The following is a 6,495-nucleotide window of genomic DNA, read 5'->3' on the forward strand; positions in this document are numbered from 1 at the left end:
GTCAATGAATGTACGTATTTTATGAAAAAAAAAATTGTTTAATATTATTGATTTAAAGCAGAATGTAAATTTTTTAATTGTCTCCATTAATGTATTCTAAGTTAAATATCAAATTGTTATTAGTCGATTCGACTTATCATGATATTAACATGTCTGTACACTCCAAAGAGCGATTTCCGGCTGTTTGTTTCGGTGTCCTCCATAAAAACGTAGAGATATTGTTACAATTCACATCTGAATAGAAAAATTGAATTTGACCATTTATTACTGTTCATACAATATTGTTTTCTTCAAGATAATTTTCCAACAAGCTGCATAGGTCAATTTTATTGCAGGGCAACCCTGTACGTGTGCAAACGGGAACGTGTTCACACATCGCACCGATGGAATTCACACAGAAGAGGTCCCGGATCGCAGTGACGCGATGACGCAAAGCACACACGTGCGGTTTACGTGCTTGCACACCACCACACCGCGCCACAGAGAGGAGCGACGCGGACACTCCGGTCTGCCTGCCTGCCTGCCTGGCCAGAGCACGAAATATTTGAGTTGCTTGGCAAACACGTAAATGTAAACGCCGCGTTTACACTGTCGTTTACTTTTCGCTCTCCCCTGCTGCTTCCGCGCCTCCTGCACCGCCTGAAGCCCCTCCGGGCGACTTCGAGCTACGACCAAGAAACCTCGACGACGTTCCCGGATAACGGTTAAGCAAAGAGGCGGCGGTGACGAAGGAGGGTGGGTGGCGAAGGAAATAGAGGCGAATAGAGACTGTGTCGTCGTCGAGAACGGAAGGTGACGGCTATGTGGCGTGGTAGAGACGGCGACAGCGACGGCTGCGAGCGATGAGAAGCCGACCGGGTGTAGGGAGTCAAGAGAGGAGGTTGAAGGCGGAGGTGGCGTCGCGACGACGCTGGCGGGGAACTCGAGTCGACTAACCGTCAGGTAAATATTGACCGAGCGGGATATTGCTCCCGATGCTTGTTTGTTTATTTCAATACCCGTGACCGATGGGCTCGATAGGGGTTGATTGTGCGCGTAGGAGGAAGAGAACATCATACGGGCGCGCGCACATCTCCACGTGTGTGTTTATACATGATCCCAGCAGCGCATGTTGCATGTTTTCGTGTTCGAGAATATATTTGAGTAGTGATTAGACTCATAAAAAGTATATTTTGTTACATGAATTACATGAATATTTATGGGTTTATTTTTACAGTATTAAATAAAACAAATGAATAGACAAAATGATACAGTAAGTAAATTTGAAACTTTTATCAAAAAGGCACACAAGAATGATCAGTTATTTCTTCTTATCTCCTACGGGAAAAACAAACATTTATTTCTCTGCGAGTAAACAGAAAGCACATTCATAGGAATTGTCTCATTTACCAAAAAGCGTGATTACATCCTCGGAGATATTTCGAATGCAACCTGGCAGATAACTAAGTTCATAAAAACTACACTTTTTTCTACGATGACACATTACGTCGTCGTAGCAATGATTAAAGCGCGGTGGCGAAATAATTAAAACGTTCGGCAATTTCCGGAGCGGAGTTCTTATTTTCCGCTAAAGCGAAACCGCTGCTAGCCGCCGAGCAGTCACGATAATTCGAGCCATTAAAACAGTATAAACTTCTTCCGCCGTCGAGGTAGGGGTTGTTACCCAACGGCGATGTTTAGTTCTTATTCTTTTCCTCTCTCGTTACTTTCATTTATTTTTTCTTTTCTTTTTTTTAATCAGTCGGTTGAGCACTACATCACCGAGTCGCATCGCGGTTTTACTGACGCTACAATCTTCTGCTGAAGCATCGTTGCATAATTTGCGCGCCACGAATATCATTATCGCGAAAGTTGAGAAGCGAAGAACTTCAATGTAACCTGGCGCGTTACGTGAAACACCGCGCGTGTTTCCGTAGTAGTAGTAGTAGTAATATATCTATATGTACATCTGCCTGCATACATGTAAGTATGTGTCGATACATTGCCGGCCAAAATTATTGCATCCATCCGAGTACATTGCCCTTTTTTCAGAATAATTTTACAATTTAGCCTTTACCCACTAGTAATGCGGTAATTTTACTTCAAGTATTGGATATCAAAGCGGTTCGTTATTAGGTTCATTATTATCCAAGTCAATTTTACTTTATAATTCTATTGGAACGTGAACACGTTTACAAAATTCAAATGACGTATGAAGTAGGGATGATTACATACATCTAATTGAATCTCCTTAAGAATACTAATTTTCAACAGAGGCTTCGTGCTTCAAGCTCTAAATTTCTATTCATGCATCAGGTTATTACATGACCAGAAGCATCATCCATCATAAACGTTTGTTTTATCTATTATTTCAAATTGGTTGGTTGATTTATAGTGGAAATCAAATATACGTCAAAAACTCAATCCCGGCTTACTCACAGAAAATGTTGTCAATTGTAAATATATTTATACATGTACAAATCAAATATGAGAATAAATTAGTAATCTACTAATATTATAAATTATTCCTAATGTATATAATCACGTGCTACTGCACTTTCAGTTTCAAACAAGTAAAAAGAACATAATTAAATGAAAGTAAAAATCACTAAAGACACCAATGCACTTGGCCTTCATGAAATTAGATGAATTATGGAATAACGAATTAAAATGTAAATTTTGACTGACTTTTGATACTTGATACTTCCAGTTGTGTAGTGGATCACCGTGTCAAATAACATCGCATAGCATCAGGTTGCATTTTCTGAGACATCGCCGTGTATGTACATGCCGCGAATCGACAAGGTACATAATTAACGAGATTGCACGTGAAACAGCCTCGTCGATCAACTGTACAATACTTACCCACGGCTTTGTATAAGTGTTCACAGTTTACAGTGTTCACGCGATGTTGCTGGTGGTCGTACATGCATGTACTCGCACACGTACACAGAGGAACGAGGGAACTGCGGATCCGTTACGTTACGTACGATGTCGAGGCCCTGGGTCGAAGGCCGCGCGGATTAGCAGTTATTAATTAAGCTTAATTGTTTCTGTTGGGTCGACGCCGATCGGGTTTACAAGGTGTACGCGTGTCTACCATCGCCGACAACGAGCCGAGGAACACGTGCGTCCGCGGACAGGCTGTCTGCCACGCCACGTGGACCGCTATTATGGTAGATAATGCATACATGTGTACGTGTACGGATGCGGACGCTATGTGCGTGCCGCGTTCCATGTGAATGTATTCAGAAGGAACATCGACGCCCACGCGTGTGCACAGACGCGTGGAGTCACTGGAGCGCGTGTGAACAATTATCCGACGACATGGTGTCAGACTATGTTAGAAGAGATATGTTCATCCTCGCCTGACATTGTTAGGAAAACCGCATTATCTATTTAGATACATTGTTCAAAAATTGTCCTGTGACAGCCAGCTAATTCATTTAATAGCATTTTTGAATTTCGATATGATTTTCCTACAACACTCGTAATTGGCATGTTGCAAAATCAATGCAGATGATGTATCTCGATGAATTTCGACGAAATTAAAATTGAACCCAGGCGAAACAACGGTTCAGCGTTTCGAATTGCAAACACAACGACGCGAATCATTTTAATGGGTTCTTTGCGATATCTATCGCTGAACTGATTTTTGCCCGCGTAATTGGAAACGATATTACGCTCGTTTTCATTGTATTGTCGCTATTGTTATCGTTCGCATATGCAATTAGTGTGTCGCGAAAATACAGATAATTATCGCCTAATGAAATGCCATTAATTACTATGTTTCTTTGTTTAATATAGCCTACGCGGAGGGCTTTTGAATCGCAGACAAACCGCATGCGGCGACTCATTACCAAGAGTTGTTTTATACCCTGGCCGCGTTGTAGCGCAACTTTAACCCGTCTCACCAAATATGCAGCTAATTGTAAGTCTAACCCTGTTACTATCTCCCCCTCCCCCCTCCTCTACGCAGTACGGTACGTGCGGTCGCTAAGAATGAGATTGAATTCGATCGAAATTCTCAACAGTCAGCGGTTGTGTTACTCGGAACAGTATAGGTCTAATGTCGCGTTCGCGAAACAGCAACATGAGTCATCCTCCTTATCGGAGTCTAAACTCAACTTACCTGTATTTGATATTGCAATTTGCGCTGTAAACAACACTCTAGTTTATTACGTGTCGTCGATTTGTGAAGACATTCCTTTTAATATTTTTTATTATCGGAGTGCTCAACTTTATAGATCAATTTGTAATAAGAAAATAACGACACCGATATTTTTTATGAATAATTTTTGGGATATATAAAGTGCAAATATGTAATTTTACTCTTTCATGTGTTATTTGTATTAGTAAAAAATTCTGATTGTTCCACAAATTAAAAATAAATAAATTTATTTGAATTTATCTGAACTGGTTGAATAAAAATTATTTTCTTTTACGTTCAAAAATTGGTGTAGATTAATTTGAAAGCTATTTTATAGCGAATTCAGTTTGAGAGCAACGTTTACCAAAAATAATACACTTCATTTAGATACCAATAATATTCGTAAGTACAGGTAGTAGAGAAAAGGTAGCCTAAAATATAAAAATAACAGAGAATTCTCTTGTATTGTGTATGAAATATCCCGAAACTTGCGCTTTGTTTTCGAAATTGCGCTTCCGATTCATCCACATTGGGTTATCGATAGATCCAGGTTTTTTAATTGTACACTCATGTTTTTCAATTGAATTACCATCACGACGTTAATTGTCCTATTCAGCCTCGATGAAACAATTTTATAAGCACAACGTAGGTAGGTATGTGCGGCCAGCATCGATCCACAAATACCAAGTGATACACGCCTACCGTTTATGAATTTAGCGTATCTGCTTTATTTTCTCGAAATCTCATCGATTCATCCTCTCAATGAATCAATTCGAGCCGTTTAAAAATCGCGAGCAACCGGATGGCACCATAACTGGTCGATGTCACATTCAATCATCTCGAAAACGAAAAAAAATACCCTTTTCATTCACTTGATGTATTTTAATTAAAAGGACTTGTGCTCTTTAAATCTCAATCGCTTTTTCCCTTTTATGTTCACTTGATTCAACTGCAATAAGTGAAGTCAATTTCTCAAAATATAAAATCCGGAATGTCAAGTTGCGATCCAATAATTTTATTGAAAGTCTTTACATGAGAAAGTAACGAAAATAAGAGAAAAAATATCTTAAACATTATATGATTTCTTCTTTATCCATTTTTCTCAATTTGTCTTATCATTAACGTATATAGGAGTGAAACGTTATCGCTATTACTTGAATACACGATTGGGAACGATTTGAGCGTCACTGCGAAACACTTGATTACGTCAGTTAAGCGGTCGCGGCTCAATTCCGACTACGAGCTAGTCGCCAACCCCTTTTCCGAAACTACCACTGGGCCACCCACGCGCACCCCTTTGTCCGTGGCCGTCTCCATTTCCTCCCTACCGTCGTTCGCCTCGTTCCTCTGCTTGCTACCGCATTAAACCCAACTCTCTACCCTCGAGCTTCCTTCGTTGTTTGGTACCATCATCCCGTTAACTATTTCTGTCTCCGTTCTTCTCATTGTCAACTTACACTATGTAAAGAGTAGTAAAAACGACCAAATAGTCGTAACAAAATTATACTCTTCTGTATAATTTTCATCAAGGTTTACGGTTCCACAGTCGTTATTTTGCACAGTTTAAATTTGTTACTGCGACTGAATCGCTAATATAAATAATCAAATCAATATGCTGTTGCTCCATCGATTTCATGACTGATGACTGGACACGACAAGATAAGCTAAAAATCGGGGATACAAGTTGTATGATTTATCTATTTTTATATCATATTAAAAAGATGTATTTGATTTATGCTTTCATTTGTACATAAACATTTCTCCCAAGCCAGTATCTAAATTAATATAATTCTTCATTTAATATGACTTTAGAATGTAGTATTACAGAAACCTAAATTTCAATTGCTTATTAGCAAACGTAGGTACATAGATACATATCCTTTTTGTAGCTACTGTATACATATACATCTATAAGCGTGTTCATTATCGGATGCACTGATTGGGTTAAGTATTAGGTCTTTGGCCTCCGGCACTAAGCAGTGGCGAAGGCAGTATCAGCAGCCTACATCGAAGCCTTGCTTCGAGGTACTAAACGTAATTAAACGGATAGTTTCCGCATTAGCCGCGATTGGATAATCATTCATCGATTATCTTGGCTACGCGGGGTGACAGACAATATGGTAGTGCAACGTAGGCGTGCGCGCACGAACGCGCACCCGCTTCCTTTCCTATTCAGGAAACGCGTGCATCACGCTCAGTTCTGCCGGCTTGCATACCGGTTGATCATTGTTGTATCTTCCATGATAGGATCGCTAAATCTGTTTAAAAAATGTTTTTAACACAATATTATTGTGCTACATTGTATTGTCATTCACAAATACATGAATGTGCAAGATTTGAGCTGGATAGCTTATTAGAAAATAATT

At 39.6% G+C, this 6,495-nt stretch overlaps 2 long non-coding RNA genes across 4 annotated transcripts; one reads left to right on the forward strand and one right to left on the reverse strand.

The window, feature by feature from the left end:
* Nucleotides 1–164: 164 nt before the first annotated feature.
* On the forward strand, nucleotides 165–4,289 carry LOC113463843 (uncharacterized). Of its 3 annotated transcripts, none has more exons than XR_003388672.1 (4): nucleotides 165–942; nucleotides 2,690–2,784; nucleotides 2,862–3,155; nucleotides 3,787–4,289. It is a non-coding gene; the product is annotated as an uncharacterized LOC113463843 (long non-coding RNA). The 3 variants fall into 3 exon arrangements; XR_003388673.1 differs by lacking the exon at nucleotides 165–942 and adding an exon at nucleotides 1,876–1,962; XR_003388674.1 differs by lacking the exon at nucleotides 2,690–2,784.
* Nucleotides 1,246–1,471, reverse strand: LOC113463844 (uncharacterized). The gene is made up of 2 exons (XR_003388675.1): nucleotides 1,390–1,471; nucleotides 1,246–1,317 (listed from the first exon to the last, which is right to left on the reverse strand). It is a non-coding gene; the product is annotated as an uncharacterized LOC113463844 (long non-coding RNA).
* Nucleotides 4,290–6,495: the final 2,206 nt, after the last annotated feature.

The sequence above is a fragment of the Ceratina calcarata genome, unplaced genomic scaffold, assembly GCF_001652005.2.
Source record: "Ceratina calcarata isolate Rehan_Ccalc_2016 unplaced genomic scaffold, ASM165200v1 scaffold171, whole genome shotgun sequence".
Classification (NCBI taxonomy): Eukaryota; Metazoa; Arthropoda; class Insecta; order Hymenoptera; family Apidae; genus Ceratina; species Ceratina calcarata.